The sequence below is a fragment of the Procambarus clarkii genome, chromosome 17, assembly GCF_040958095.1.
Source record: "Procambarus clarkii isolate CNS0578487 chromosome 17, FALCON_Pclarkii_2.0, whole genome shotgun sequence".
Classification (NCBI taxonomy): Eukaryota; Metazoa; Arthropoda; class Malacostraca; order Decapoda; family Cambaridae; genus Procambarus; species Procambarus clarkii.
In genome coordinates, this window is record NC_091166.1 from 39,071,862 (window position 1) to 39,089,175 (window position 17,314).

Sequence of the window (17,314 nt, forward strand, 5' to 3'; positions counted from 1 at the left end):
ACGTAACAACCACACTTATTTAACGGAGTTCGTTACCTACGTTCCCTCTACCAATACCGAGGGTGGAATAACGTTAAGGTCTATTTGCCTACCTAATTGACAATTGTTCGTGTCATGGATCTGTGGTTTGTCAATGTATTTACTTTCTCACAAATGAAATTACGTTTACATTTAGCGTCTCCGTTCCTAATTTATTTGTACTACGTACGATGAACTCTCGTCACCCAAGATGCTCGTCACCCAAGATGCTCGTCACCCAAGATGCTCGTCACCCAACCACTGCTCGATCAATACTACATCAACTCATTCTATAACCCTGATTTTCAAATAACACCCTTCCCCGACCTATTTACACAACTGCAGTGACTCGTTATACAGGCGCAAACACTAACATTAACTAAACACCCCCCTCACACCTTTACAATGCTAATTTTTGCAACTTTTCAATTTTTAAATGCACAAAACGTTCGTCTCCCTCAGACGTGACCATGAGTTCACCTTACACGTGGTATCATATCCTTGACAACTTAGTAAATTAACCTTGTATTCCTTACCTTCAAAAACACATTTACATATCCATCTTCTATCCCATTGGCGTTTCCACACTTTACACCTTTCCAACGAAACCTAAAATACCCATTTGACATGTCAACCTTCACAATAAAACATTAATACCATTTTCCTTATGATGGTACAAAGATCCTGAATAATTAACTTCATTGCCCTACTTGATGCTTATCTACGGTACAATACTCCTTATATAACTAACTACAACAGCCTGCACCTGACCTCAAACCTCTTGTCAACGTATACACTATCGAATACTCTTAAACAATTATCCCCAACATACCGCAACACCTCCATTTAATGGTGCAATTCAACCGTTTCATTTCAAATTATCTACTTTAACACTCCAAAATAACTTATATCGCTTCTGCGACCGTACATTTACCCAATGGGATCCTATTGCCCCCACCTCATTCATACTGCCCTTAATCTTTAGTCAGCCTAAATACCACACCCATAACCACCACCCTCAGTTCATATTAAATATTAATGTACCCGGTGGCAGCGGAACTGTCCAACATCCGCAAATTAACGTTCATGTACTTCATTCCTGTCTTAGTAAGCTGACGAGAGGTCACTAGTGTACAGGCTACCACTGCTATAGTCTTCTGCACCCACACCTATCAAACTCTTCCTTCCACTCAAAACAATACTTAATACACCTCCACAATAGCCTCCACAAATTTTACTCGCCTTGACACGGCTACGTCACATTTTATTTCACGGGAACATCAGACTTCAGAGCAGTAGTTGTTGGCCGAGGCTTCTACCATCAAAACGCTTTTAACCGTCACCCACAACGCCTTCCGCATCTGTCAACGAAATAAAACAAACAATTATCATACAAATTATAACAAAATATGATTAAAAAGTGGGGTAAGGAGCAGGAGTGTTCCCCACAGTAGTTACGGTTTGACGGTGTACAAGGTACTGGGTGGGTTTACGTACGGGTCTGGTCGCCGTAGCGAACCAAAAAAAACACGGCTCAAGCATCAGGTTACAGACCACCACTACCACCACACCTACACAACCGTCCCCGGCCACTACTGGGGCCAAAATAACGTTCCGTCGCTCCCGTTCACACACCTCGACTCTTCAGCCAATCACGTTTCATGTTTTCAGTGACGTCACTTTTCAAACTAGCGGTTTTATCAGTTGTAATTCGACGACTCCACCTAATTGGTTAGCCTAGGGATTCATAGCAAAACTTTTTTTTTTTAACTTCAGATTATATATATACATTGACATTTTAATTTATTCGTCGACTATATAAAGAACTACAATTATTTTGATGGTTATTTTGAATGAACATGCTGTTCATTCAAAACAGGATTTTTCTCAATTATAAATTACTATTATTTTTTATTAACATTTTTTACACATTTACATACTAGTTAGGTTAGGTTACGTTGGGTGGTTAGGTTCTGTTGCCGATTATTTGTATTCGTAGTACGTGGGTGAAGCATTTACAGCGTTGCGCTTCGAACAGAATTCGTCAGTGAAGCAAGTGTTCCGGAACTGTTCGAACGAAATAAGTTCAGGCGTGTGTAAACCGTTTTTCATACATAAACAGCGGGTTCGACGAGTGTATGCATTCACTTTTGGATCTTTGTTTGCAGGACGGGCTGTGTAATGAATGGACTTGAGTCGAGGACGGGTTGCGATTCCAACACAGATCGCCAACGAAGCACGGTTCGAAAATGTTCGAACGTCATCAACTGTGATTCGAGCGTAAATTATTTTTCATTCCTTGCTAACCTTTAGATCCGAACACTATAAGCCACCATCTTCTAAACCAAAGAGAAACCTCGCATCTAATACAGATACAAAAATAACACATTCACGTATGAAAAACCTCCAGTAATTGGTACCATTAAACGAGCTATTGACCCTAAACTCACTGATTAACTTGACCCATGGACAAGGAGGCATCGCACTCCCTTTCCTCGTGTTTTCTTAAGAACCAAACACGACACTTTAACCACACAACTTTATACTTAACCCACCAACAGTGTAATGTGTATGAATGATCACTCCGAATGTCCAAACACATATAAGACTACAGTAATATATTCATTTATACATACTGCCCTCAAGCATTGTTCTGACTGTCATAATATACATACACATTTGCACAGACGCTTTCAAGTATTATTAAACAACGGCTACAGTAATAGACAAGTTATACTCTATCAGAATATATTTAGATTTTTTTATATCACACAACAATAACCACAACAACAAGCAATTTCTCACGTGAAACTCTTATCACAATTCCACTATCAGTTCACAATATTAAACACAAGAAACAATAAAATAACAAATATCGAGTAACATGGAGTGAAACCGGCGCCTCAAGACCACAAATTGAACATTATTTACAACCTAACAAAAACAACTGCTCATTTAATAGACATAAACAACCCTCTCCGAAAAGCCTCCGTGCTACACCAATTAACAAACACCCAATGAAGGCTGTCACCTATAATCTACTTATATTGCTATATGACCAATATCTGTCATATATTGCTATAACCACCACAAAACTTCCTACAAGGCTGACTCTATCTACAAGCTGGTGCTCCCAGCAACAATAGGTATAGTGAACATATCACAACATTCACTACAACATGTTAGTACATACAACATTCCTGCAGTCTACCACCCACGAAACATGATTGCAAATCCTGCAAATTATACTTATGAAATAGACAAAAAACATTTCTCAACATATAGAATAACGAATTCGCTTCCTTGTCAGCACTCAGATTCACGGTTTCTTGCCCACACTCAGACCCACAGTTCCTTGTTAACACTCACACCCACGGTTCCTTACCCACACTCAGACCTACATCTCACCAAACATTATCGGATAACACTAAGTATCAACACCTCCTTCAAACACCCTACAACCTCCTTCAACAAGCACCTTGATCGAGGTCACCTGTCAACTACCCCCCCCCCATGAACCACCTTGACAACTCACAAGAAACTCCTCCTCCTGCCCCCACACAGCGTCAATCTACCCCCCCTCTCTCTCGTCCTGTGAGACCCCCCCCCCTCTCTCTGTCGTCCTGTGAGGACCCCCCTCCCCCCCTCTCTCTCAGCATTTTTGTGTATATAGGTTTTGACATTTTGTTAAATTAATTGTCATTCCTTTAAGTGTAAATTCCCTGCCTATTATTCTGAAATGAAAGTACTTATAGTACCTATTTGGAGGAAAGTACCAATATGGACAACCAGAAAGTTGACTTTTTTATTACTGAATTTGGAGAATTCGGAAGTCAACTTCCTGGTTGTTCATCACGACATATTGATACTGTCCATTATGATCACACACTACAAGTACTCTCATTTTAGGATGCGCTGAAATTTCCAGTGTATGGTATTACTTCTGTCTAAATAAATTTGTTATATAAAACCTCGGAAATGAGACATCATGGCGTTTCATTAACTTTTTAACATTCATTGTCAGTTATGAGAAACATGAGAATACAGGAAACTGCCTGAGGACTTTTGCCCATACCAGGCAGCTGGTATTTATATCCATCAAAACTCATTTACATACATGTCTAACCTACACTTGAAACACCCCAGCCATCCCACGTCTCTTACCCGCCAGCGTCTTCCATAAAGCACCAACCTTATTTACAATTACTTACTCGGGTCTTTTCTGAATATAAAAATGACCTTTGTTACCCTTCGATTCATTTTTTGTGTCCAGCCATCCCAACTGCTCTAGGATGCCCATATTGCTCTACGATGTCCCTACTGCTCTTAAGATATCAGTACTGCTCTAGGATACCCCTACTGCTCTAGGATGTCCTTACTGCTCTAGGATATCCCTACTACTCTTAACATATCAGTACTGCTCTAGGATACCCCTACTGCTCTACGATGTCCCTACTGCTCTTAACATATCAGTACTGCTCTAGGATACCCCTACTGCTCTAGGATACCCCTACTGCTCTAGGATACCCCTACTGCTCTAGGATGTCCATACTGCTCTAGGATACCCCTACTGCTCTAGGATACCCCTACTGCTCTAGGATACCCCTACTGCTCTAGGATGTCCATACTGCTCTAGGATACCCCTACTGCTCTAGGATACCCCTACTGCTCTAGGATATCCCTACTGCTCTAGGATATCCCTACTGCTCTAGGATATCCCTACTGCTCTAGGATACCCCTACTGCTCTAGGATACCCCTACTGCTCTAGGATACCCCTACTGCTCTAGGATACCCCTACTGCTCTAGGATGTCCCCACTACTCTACATTGTCTAGAATGCAAATTCTAGACAATGTAAATTATTTTAAAGTATCTCTTCATGAAGAAGACACTTGATGCCCGGGATTAACTTTGTCATCATTCTCTTCTATATATTTATATAGACCGTGCATTCGTAGCGTCTTTTATACGTAAAGATCAAAGGCCAGGAGATGCGAGGAGACCACGAGCAACAAGCAAGAGGAGATACAGACCGACTAACATCGAGAATATTCATCTAACACGTTTTGATCTGTTCTCTATTATGCCCAAATCTTAAATAGTGCCAACGAGGGTAAAGATTCAGATGTAATGGATCAAATCTGATCCTACTGGCTGGAATCTATACTTATCTAGTGATTTCTTTGATTTAGATCCCTACTAACCAACTCACATTTCCTTCTCATTCAGATTTGGTAACTTCAAACTTGTCCAGCTGATGTGTGGCAAAGGTATTATAATATGCTGGGCTTAGATCCTCACCTTTGTCAGCATTAGACTCATTCTGCCAATCTTTCGTCTATTTTAAAAGCTATAAAAGTTTAGTGCGGTTTTAGGTCTTCTGAGTTTACGTTCCGTTCTATTTTTGTGTCATTGATAAATTTGCTAATGTTGTTGTTCTAACCGTTTCTATATTGTTTATAAATAGTACATGAAAAACAGAAGACGGCTCACGACGGAGCTCCGAGCGACTACGAATGAAGCGATTCCCAACTCAGATTGTTTATGCTAATTGTTTGCTCATTTTTGATAGAACTATATGCTCCACTCCAGCCCTAGACAGCCCAACCACTTTGACTGGACGGTAGAGCGACGATCTCGCTTCATGCAGGTCAGCGTTCAATCCAGGAAAGTCCAAGTGGTTAGGCACCATTTCGTTCCCCCGTCCCATCCCAAATCCTTATCCTGACCCCTTCCAAGTGTATATAGTCTTATATAGCTTGGCACTTTCTCCTGATAATTCCCTCCCAACCCTAGACAACACCTTCCCAACAATCTAATGCACCTCTAATTGGTGTCCCATATGGTCCAGACCCCAAGACTTTGGTTAAGGCGAGATATACAATATCGAAATCCTTTCCACTATTTACTTCCAAATACTCTCGAAAAGAATAAGAACAAGTTTTGTAAACACGAGCGACCTTATGAAGGCCATGACGTGAAGCCTTTATTGATTAGTGATGTTCAAGATGAGCACAAATGATCTTTGTGACTACTGAGTGAAGCAGTGTTACCCTCTCTCTCATAACCAAGCCAGACTACAGCTCCGTATGCAAGGCAAGCGAATAGTGTGATGCTGTTATTTCCAATACAGGTTATCTTCAGTTTAGGTATATCTTGAGGTTATCTTGAGATGATTTCGGGGGTTTTTAGTGTCCCAGCGGTCCGGTCCTCGACCAGGCCTCCACCCCCAGGAAGCAGCCCGTGACAGCTGACTAACACCCAGGTACCTATTTTACTGCTAGGTAACAGGGGCATAGGGTGAAAGAAACTCTGCCCATTGTTTCTCGCCGGCGCCTGGGATCGAACCCAGGACCACAGGATCACAAGTCCAGCGTGCTGTCCGCTCGGCCGACCGGCTACAGCAACTCAATCTGTGCCCATTAGTTCAGATCGTACAAATATATACACGTTTTTAGTGAATGATTCTGACCCGAGGAAATTACTGTTTCATATAATATGTTAGAACTTATATATAACACAATTCCAGGCTCGACACGCCCCCTACCTTGAGGCTACCTTGAGGTGCTTCCGGGGCTTAGTGTCCCCGCGGCCCGGTCGTCGACCAGGCCTCCTGGTTGCTGGACTGATCTACTTCTGTATATATTTCATGTCTCATCATTCCTGACGATTTTTATATTTAAAGGTCAGCGACGCAGAATCATTAACACAAACGTGGAGATATATGACGAACACCACAATATTCATCACCCACCTCAATCATCGGTGGTTGGGGGGGGGGTTGTGGTGGTGGATGTTGGGGGAGGGGGAGGGGGGGGGGGGAGGGCAATTTGGTAGTACTGCGGGGCGCCCAGTGGTGGTGGTGGTGGACATGGACCAGTGGTGGTGGTGGTGGTGGGCCAGTGGTGGACCAGTGGTGGGCCAGTGGTGGGGGTGGTGGTGGTGGTGGGCCAGTGGTGGTGGTGGACCTGTGGTGGGGGTGGTAGTGGACCAGTGGTGGTGGTGGTGGACCAGTGGCGGTGGTGGTGAGCCAGTGGTGGACCAGTGGCGGTGGTGGTGGGCCAGTGGCGGTGGTGGTGGGCCAGTGGTGGACCAGTGGTGGTGGTGGTGGGCCAGTGGTGGTGGCGGTCGGGTGGGGGAACAACTGTGAGAGGCAGGGGGAAGGGGGTGATGGTACTGACCTATCAGCACTTAGCAATCAGTGTCTACAGGGTGTGAGGTCTGTGTTGGTCACCCCCGCCTAATTATGCCTGTTGTACCTGTTGCATTACCAATTATTGGTCCAAGCTGGCCTTAAAAGTTAAGGCTGGAGGTGGCTTCCACAGCTTCTTCCTTCAGAGCATTCCACTGGCTGACCGCCCCTCAAGGCTCCCAGTATTTCCTCTCATTCCTTCGGCTTTTTTCATATTCCACCTGTATCCTCTTGAACTAATTTCTATCAATTTATTAATGATGGTGATGCATGTGTTGGTGGTACTGGCGACTGTGGTAATAGTGGTAATTGTGGTGGTAGTGGTGATTGTGGTGGTAGTGATGTTAGTGATGATGATTGTGGTGGTGGTGATGATTGTGGTGGTGGTGATGATTGTGATGGTGGTGATTGTGGGTGGTGGTGATTGTGGGTGGTGGTGATTGTGGTGGTGGTGGTGATTGTGGTGGTGGTGGTGATTGTGGTGGTGGTGGTGATTGTGGTGGTGGTGGTGATTGTGGTGGTGATTGTGGTGGTGGTGGTGGTGGTGATGATTGTGGTGGTGATGATGATTGTGGTGGTGGTGATGATTGTGGTGGTGGTTGTGGTGATTGTGATTGTGTTCGTAGAGATTGTGGTGGTGGTGATTGTACAGTGTTTACGGCCCGGTAAGATTGGTGACTGAGGAACCTAACGGGTGGTGGCGGCGGAGGATGGAGGGGAGGGGAGGGGGTGCTTACGGCGGGGGTGAGTGTGTGTGGGGGGGGGGGAAGAAGCTGGAGGTTGAGGAGGGAGGGGAGAGGTATAAGGGCCGCGGAGGGGGAGCGTGGCACCCTCGAGGGGGCGAGCGCTCCCTTGGCGGCCGTGCCGTTCCCTGTGGATCAATAGAGCCCCTCCGAGACATTAGGCCAAAGTGCAGGATGACTTCAAGAATCTCGCAAGTAAACAACCTCCCGCCACCCCTCCCCCACAACCCCCACACCTCCCCCCACCCGCCACACCCCCTCCCACCCCTCATCAATCCCTCACAGGGGTGTTTACACCCCCAGGAAGCCTCCCAGGTGAGGAGTTTGGGAAGTGTTTTAAGAGAGGGTTGTGGCGGACGGCAACACGCTTCCCCTCAGAGACTGGCGACCAATCACCAGGCTGGTCTGTCCTCACACCACACCCCGTTACTGACACCTTCCTTAGGGGGCCAAACCCCGCTACAACGGCGGCGCCCCCCCCTCTCTCTCCCGGCTGCGTCTTGACCAGTTGGTGAGACATCGATTCTTCCTTATGACAGGGGTTCCTTCCCCTTCCTCCCTCCCCCCCCCCACCCCCCACGTGTGTGTGTGTGTGTGTGTGTGTGTGTGTGTGTGTGTGTGTGTTTTCCCTAAATTATGTTTCCGAACGTAATAGTTCATCTCACATACTCCAGTAGTGACCACACACGCCCACACTCTTGTACGCCCACACACACCGCCGTGGTCACACGCCCACATGCGCTCAACATATCGTTAAATCCCACAACCACATATCAGAAAAGATTTACAACTTTCACCTCAACGTGAACCAAAAAACTCCCCCCCCCCCGCCCCCCAAAGTGGCGGTTGTTGAATATTTTGAAGACAACGCGGCAGCTATCCGAGGTCCACTGATGGCTTTCATAGTCTTCAAAAAACAAATTAAATTATTTTGACAAAAAAAAAGAGAAACATATTCCACTTTGGAAAAAAAATATTATTACAACTTTTTTGTTACATTATATAACTATGTTGTTACATAAAGTAACAGTATATTATATATATATATATATATATATATATATATATATATATATATATATATATATATATATATATATATATATATATATATATATATATATATATATATATACATCCTACCACCATCATCACTATCAGCATCACCTCTCCCGGTGAGGCTGGTGTTATAGTGTTGGTTACACCATGGTAACTTTGGTTATTCCTCCCTCATCAATCACCATCAATCACCATCATGGTCTTGGCTGCCATAATTACCACGTCCCTCTCTACAACCTGATGTATGGTATCTGAAGCCTACACACACAAGTAGACACATCAAGAACAAGGAGCCCAACCACTTGCACGGGACGGTAGAGCGACTGGTCTGGCTTCTTGCAGGTCTGAGATCAATCCCCGACCGTCCAAATGGTTGGACACCATTCCTTCCCTCAGTCCTCTCCTAAATCTTTATCCTCATATCTTTTCCAAGTGCTAATTAATCGTAATGGCTTATAGCTTTCTCCTGACGATAGACAAGGCCCAATCTACCAGAGATGTCCAGATATATAGAAAGAAACCGAGAACATAATAAGAATAAGATATAAGCATAAGAACGTTGCAATAGGCCTACTGGTCAATGCAAGCCAGGGTCTACTCGCGTTACCTGTCAACTTATTTAAGTCCAATCTGTTAGTAACTAAACCGGGTCTCTCTCTCACCCCTTCCCCTCTCCTCTCTCTCTCTCTCTTTTCCCTTTTCTCCTAGTCTCCCCCCCCCCCGCTCTCTCATATCTCTTTCTCTTAATCCCACTCTCTCCCACCCTCTCCTCTTCCCGTCTCCACCTTCCTCCCTTCTCTCATTCTCTCTCTCTCTTCAACCTTCTCCCCCTCTCTCTCCCCTCCCCATTTCTCTCTCTAAACAAAAAATATATAATTAAGAATTAAAATAAGTCTATCGTACGGGGAGGGGAGGTTAGATTCCGATATATCTTAAATTGGGATACTGGAGGCGACTCAGACTGGCCTATATGTCACTCCCACACCCCCACATGCCCACCCTTCACATGGCTGATGTGAAGGGTGGGTAAGTCAAGCCCCCAGGGGTCGGGCCTACAACCTCGGACACACACATTTACTTTTATATTGACTGCTAAGTTATTATTTGCCATATTCTAAATATAGATATCTAATTTGAGATACAAAATTGAAAGTTCTAATTTTATTTATTAAAATTTGCTATATATTTCAGCACATATTTGGCCCTTTCATACAGTGATAGACTTTAAGTATTTACGGCTTTAATCATTTTTACTGCAGACTTGGCATTAACCATTAATTAATATTTAGTCAAGAGACGCGTGTCGAAGAGAGGCGTTTAGTATCTTTATTGCTGATCTAATGTCGCGTGCCACTATATTGACTCAAGCTTAAACATTCATACCCACACACACAACAACTCGATAACAAGTCACTGAGAACACTGCACACCACGTACGTGAGACCATTCTTAAGAGTATGCAGCTTCTACGTGGAGCTCCAAACCCCCCAAAAAATAAAATAAGGAACCGAAAATATACAGATGTCAGCAATGAAGGTCGTCCCAGAATTACATACGAGAGATACAAAGACTGCAAAAGCTGTCCCCTAACTACACCAGAAAATAAAATAGGGAGGGGGGGGGGCATGATAAACACAAAACACTTAAAAAGAATTGGAAGAGTTGAAACAATTATATTTTACAGTGAACACCACTGAACCAAGTTGATGGAAGTTAGACACGAAAGAACCGTAAATATATGAAAAAAAGTGGAAGCAAAAAGTGGGAATAAAGTGGACAAACTAGATGAACTAAACTCGAGCCACAAGTTTAAAAGTAGGAGAGTAGAAGTAGGCGAGTACACACGACGCCCACAACGCCCCGTGTGATGGACAAACGGAACGAGGTCGTTGAATAATTAAAGCGACAGATGCTGGTTGTTGAGATGTTTGGCCTCTCTTTCTCGAGGTGTGTGTGTGTGTGTGTGTGTGTGTGTGTGTGTGTGTGTGTGTGTGTGTGTGTGTGTGTGTGTGTGTGTGTGTGTGTGCGTGTGTGTGTGTGTGTGCGTGTGTGTGTGACAGAGAGAGAGAGAGAGAGAGAGAGAGAGAGAGAGAGAGAGAGAGAGAGAGAGAGAGAGAGAGAGAGAGAGAGAGAGAGAGAGAGAGAGAGAGAGAGAGCAACACTCTCCTACACAAAGTCTGCAGAATAAGGTGTACATACGCCTAGTGTTTACCGTCAAATCTTTCCCAAGACTCTGCACCTTTATGTAACAAAATCTTTCAAAACTTCCTGTAGAAAAAAAGCAACTTCCGCAAAACAAACAATTCTAAACACAATTTACAAAGTGTACAATATCATCCATTCATAAAATAGAATCCACAAAATGCAAAAAAAAATGAAAATCTTGCCAGAGTTGACCACAGGTTGCGTAAAACTTCGACTTTAAGGAATTTTGCATTCGCCGTCAAGAAATGTGGGTTGCAAGTGCCGGAACAACGTGGAGGGGGGCGGCGAGGGGGGCGGTGAGAGGGGGGGCGGCGAGGCAGCTGTTGAATTTGGCGTCTCGTGGGAAGGTTGTGATTCAGAGTAAATAACACCTCACCTTTAACCCACCCGAGGCTCCACGCTTGCTGATATGCTGTATTAATTCCATTATTGGCTCTTGTTTCCTACAGCTGGGGATTTTCTCTTGGCCACGTGTGAGGTCGGGGAGTGTGGAGGTGTTGAGGTGGAGGAGGCAGCTCGGCGCGACGCCCATGGAGAGGAGAAATGGGATTAAACTCAAACCCCCGCTGAAGGTCTCTCGAGGGCCAGCACTGCGACTCCCTGGAGCTTACAGTTCTACGGGGCAGGCTGCAACTGACCACTCCTGCTTCCTCTATTAATGACTTCCCTTTTGGGAGCGGCCAAACTTGCTGATCATGGTACTGGTCGCCGACTCCTTCAAGATGGATGTGCCTGGAGGTCTTCAAGATTCGGTAGTTATATTTAGTTTCAATTTGTGTTAGGCAGCCATGAAGGGGTCCCAGGTGAACATGTCGGCTCCCAGAAGATCAATATGAGTGGTCCTCGGGAGAGCGGATGGACCAATCAGAGCGCACGTTACTGGCCGATAAGGACGTCCCAGGGGACTGGCCCGGCCCAGCGGTGCCGTAGTTGACGCACGTCGCCAACTACCCAATTACACCCACCAAAACCTTCGCGAACGGCCCACCATGAACTAAAATCCTTTCCATCCAAGGTACCATCGCCGACTACAAGAACCCGTACAACTGTTCAAGAGCTGCGAAGGCCCCCAGAGCGTCACCAGGTCCTCCCCTCAGGGAGCCACCCAGTCACCATAATACTCTATAACAATCACCACCGAGGCAGCGTCACCACCAGAGGGAGTGCCATAGTGCCACCATGTACGGACCCTCCCTCTCTCTCTCCCTCTCTGGCTCAACCATCTCCCCTCCACACCCAACACACCTAACACCATAACAAGGCCCGCAACACTAGCTCATTTCACAGTCACTCTAAAGCATCTTCCATTCATATCTAAAGAGACACCCCCCCCCCACAACCCGACTGCAACAACCAGTAGCCACAACAGTAGCGGCTCCCAGTGGTAATATTTCCAGGACATTCTCACACTAACTAGAGGAAACATTACCCAGCACCACCACCACTAACGATGTCATTAGTAGTGCAAGTTGTCTCTCAACCAGCTGTAGCAACACCACCAGTAGAGCCACCTGTAGTAACCTCTCCAGTTTAGCCACCTGTATTTACACCACCCGTAAGCCACCTGTGGTAACACCATCAACAGAGCCACATATAGTAACACCCTCAAGAAGAGCCGTGGGTAGTAACGCCAGCAGAGCCACCACCAGTAACACATACTACCAACCTATCCTCTACAAAAACATAGTATCTATCCTGACTATGGTCACTGTTAGTAAGCCAGTGTTTGACGTACAACTGCCAGCTGCCTGAAGAACAAACTGATACCAACTTCGTCACTGAAGAGTTGGGTAATGTGAGCAAATCGTCAAGTAGTGCCATGCTTAGTGCCAACCTAAAGAGAAGACTAGTCACCCCCTCTTAAGATCTGAAGCTACACTTAAGATGTCGTTAAAGGCAAACAAAAGCAGACAACTATTTAAGAGTTACAACACCCTCAGAGGTCAACAAAAGTGCAATCAATAGTGGTCAATAAAACACCAAACGCATCAATAAGGAAGAAAGATGCATTTAAACAACGGTAAAGAAAACGAAGGTGGGAGAGGAAACATTTTTTTGGAGTGATGTGGAAATTCGAGGAGAGACATTGTGGATTATAGAACGTTCCAAAATATTGATGTTCGGGGTGCAAAGGCAATGTTGTTCAAGAGGAGATGGTGCTTGAAAATTATCTTGCAGTGTCATGTGTGGTGGTAGCGAGGGTGGTGGTAGCGAGGGTGGTGGTAGCGAGGGTGGTGGTAGCGAGGATGGTGGTGTGAGTGGTTGGTGGGTGGTTAGCGGGTGGAGAGGTGGTTGTTTGCTTCTAGTTGGTAGTGGGGAGGGTGGTGGCAGTGGCGTGGTACCGGATGGTTGTGGTGGGTCTAGCGGTTGTGGTGGCAGGGTGGTGCTGGTGGGACTAGTAGTTGTGGTGGTAACTGCCCCTATTATCAGTTCCATTACCTGTTCCATCACAGTTGTTTTCCTTCTAATGTGGCTGAGCAGCATTTTGGGTTGGGATTTTTTGCCTCTCTTCTCACTCTTCGGTTCTCATTTGTGGCCCTCTGGCACCTTTCTCTGCTATCTGGTGTCCTGTTATTTCTGAAGTTTCTCCACACGTTTGTACTTAGTTGCTTTGCTAGCTTTCATCCCTGATTAAACCATGGGTTTCTCATTTGCATTTCGTTTTTTTCCTTTTGGACTGGTGCAAACTTGTTATGCTGGCTCCTTACACTTCTGCGTGATGTAGTCCATCATGTCTGGGCCGTCTTTCCTCTGAGCTGTTTCCCATGGTATATATATGTTAGGAATTTTCTTATCTCCTCATAATTTCCCTTTCGGAATGCCAGCCTTTTGTTTTCTTGTCCCTTCCTTGAGTATGTTAATCCTATTTCTACCAGAAACAAACATCGGTAAACTGTGATCGCTCATTTCCACGGGGGCTTCAAAATTGATTTTCCTTATGACTAAATCATTCAAAGTGAAAACCAGGTCAAGTCTAGCTGGTTCGTCATTGCCTATCATTACAGTGGGTTCCCTGAAATGCTGGCTTAAAAAGCTTCCTGTTGCTACTTTCAATAGTTTAGCTCTCCATGTTTCTACACTCCCATGTAGTGCTTTGTTCTCCCAGTCCAGCTTTCCATGACTGAAGTCTCCCATGATAAGCAAACGGGATCAGGTGACAGAGGCTGCCCTGTCAATTATAGCAGTAATTGTCATGTTTCTGTCATACTCTTGCCTGGGTCCTCTGTCATTTAGTGGAGAGTTATGTATATTACTGCTACTCCTGTGCTTGGTGCTCCCATCACCATGGTGTCTGTTATGTCGTCTCTGAACCTCCTCACAGCCCAGGATAACCATCTTCTTGAAACTTTAGTCCTTTCTTATCAGCAGAGCTATTCCTCCCCTTCCTTTCCTCTTTTTCCTTATTATAGTGTAGTCCTGGGGAAACACTTCATTTATTATGATAATTGTCAACTTTGTTTCAGTGAGTGCTATTACATCTAGGTTGTCCTCTTGTGTTCTTTCCCCAAGTTCACTTGCTTTGTTTGTAAGTCCATCAATGTTTGAGTACATTATTTTGAAGTTGACTCTCTGCTGTCCAGTCTGTCCAAGTGGGAAGGGAGGATCTGATATGTGAGGGGCTGGGAGAGTCTGGGATGGGGGCTTGACTGGGAGGGTTTGGGATGGGGGCTGTGGGACATCTGGGACTGGGAGGCAGGGAAGGTAATGGATGGGGGTAAGAAAGGGAGTCTGGGGAGAGTACTATAATTACTAGTGTTCTGCTGTGTAAAACTACTTGTACTAGTCTTATGCTGTTCTGTACCTACTAGCAATAGTCTTCCTGTTCTATAACTACTAGTACTAATCTTCCTGCAGCTACTATTGTATTGCATGCAATATAATTCCGGTGTTGTATAGCAACTACATCGTGTACTGAAGTTGCTAAGAGATAATAATGTACATCGCAAAAGGACAGAGCAGCCTCAGACTACTACTACCCTCCTGACAAGTGTCCCCTCCCGCCGCCGCTATACACTTAGTGGAGCCACAGATAGAAAACGTGAGATCTGAGAGCGCCGCCCATCTCGATGTGTAATTATGTAAATTGTTCAATAACATGCGTAATAAATTCGCCAATATTTAATCAGCTCTTGACTTTACCGTTATTATTTACCATATAAAAAAACACACACAAGAGTCGATTAATTGTTTATAGGGGAACGTAACTATTCTTGAGCCCTAACGCCCACACAGATCTTTTCTTTTGCTTCCACTTTATCAACGAAAGCATTATTAACTAGAACTGGCAGGTGGTCAGAACTACATGTATCCAACCTACCCCGGTTGGTAGGTAGAAAACTACCTGTAGTTCTGTAGTGCAGAACTACCCCGGTACACTTGGGTACATAGTGTGCTGTAATGTCACTGAGCCTTGAGCAGGCAGGGATCACACTAAGTATATGTAAAGCTTGACTAGTCACTCTGCAAGTGTACACCCAGTCCGTCCTCCTGTTTCGTTAGTACCGTGTTTAGTAGTTAGTGTTTAGTTAGTAGTAACGCTGAGGGCCATAGTACACATAAGACGTCATGGACAATTAGGAAGTAGAATTCGTTACAACTGAATTTGGACAAACCGGAGATTTTGAAATTATGTTGCAAAGACAACTTAAACTAACCTTCTTAGGCCTAATACTCGTTATCTGAGGCCTATTATAGTATATACATGTGCTATACTAGGCCTATCAATATTTAATTTCGGATTTTAGCTTTACATTTTCGAACTTATAAAGTAAATAGTTCCAAATTCTACTAATTGCTTAGTACGTCAATATTTGTACTATGGTGCACATAGTTACATAAAGTACTATCTACTCAGGAGGATGGGTTGGTACAACAGTAAACGTAATGCCCCATTCAGGGATCGAACCTATGCCCCATTCAGGGGGCATAGTGTCAGCCCAGCATAATGCTCACCCTACTGATGACAGTCGGTAAGGGGTAGAGAAGAAAGGTGAACAAGAAAAGGGAGGGGAATTAAAAATGGGGAAATTAAACAGAAAAAAGGTGGGGGGGGGGAAGCTCCCTTTCTCCTTTCAATACCATATTCCGGGGGGGGGGGGGCCATGAAAATGATGTCACCACCCCCCTCTTCACTCGTCAACCTCCATATTCTCCCTCACTGCGCCTAACACCCATTTCCCTTCCTCACCACTAACCAAAGGGAGGCATGAACACCCCTCTCCTTCCTCACCTTCAATTTTGAGAGGCCCACTTGGGAAATTTGGCGCCAATTCTCCGGGTCAGTTTCATTTTGGCGGGAAATTGGAGGACGGGAGAAGCAGGCAACCCGCTCGCCCTCAGCCGCTGCCATCTGCAAGAGTCACTTCGTAAGCTGCAGTACATACAATAAACACGCATTTACTACAGTATATTATATATTACTAAATGGGCAATCGGCGGTGCCCGGGTCTCTCCACCTACCCGCCCCTCTCTATTTCGGTAAATCGGGGGCCGACTCCAAAAACGCCAAACACCAACTGTTTATAAATGAAAAACGGTTTATACATGACTCACAACTTATTTCGTTCTAACACTTACGGAACAAGTGCTTAAGTGACGAATTTTGTTCGAACCAAAACGCTGTAAATGCTTCACCCACGTACTACAAATACAAATAATCGCCAACAGAACGTAAACACCTAACCTAACCTATGCCTATATATGCACAATATGCTAATATATTATAATATTAATTTATATTTGAGAAAATTCCCGTTTTGAATGAACAGCATGTTAAAATTTATGAATGCGTCTGTGGGGTCGACCGCTGGATGGAATGAACTTGATCAAAGGACGGATGGCGCCAACAGAACCTAAACACTGAACTATACATAATACTTTATTATATAATATTAATATATAAATGAGAACAAACCTATTATACAAACAATACTCAATACGTTAAAATTAATGAATGCATGGTGGGGTCGACACCACCGAGCCTGACCTGTGGGGGTTGAACTACGTCATCCACGTACTTCAAATAATAGCCAACAGAACCTAACCACTTAACATATGCCTAACTATACATAGAATTTTAATATATAACATTACTTTA

At 44.5% G+C, this 17,314-nt stretch overlaps 1 long non-coding RNA gene across 1 annotated transcript in view; it reads right to left on the reverse strand.

Annotated features, from left to right (window-relative positions):
• LOC123747073 (uncharacterized) overlaps positions 1–1,699 on the reverse strand; it is a 3,947-nt gene extending 2,248 nt beyond the window's left edge. Inside the window, exon 1 of the long non-coding RNA XR_006771622.2 lies at positions 1,261–1,699. This is a non-coding gene — a long non-coding RNA (uncharacterized lncRNA). The remainder of the gene's footprint in view (positions 1–1,260) is intronic.
• Between the last annotated feature and the right edge of the window lie 15,615 nt (positions 1,700–17,314).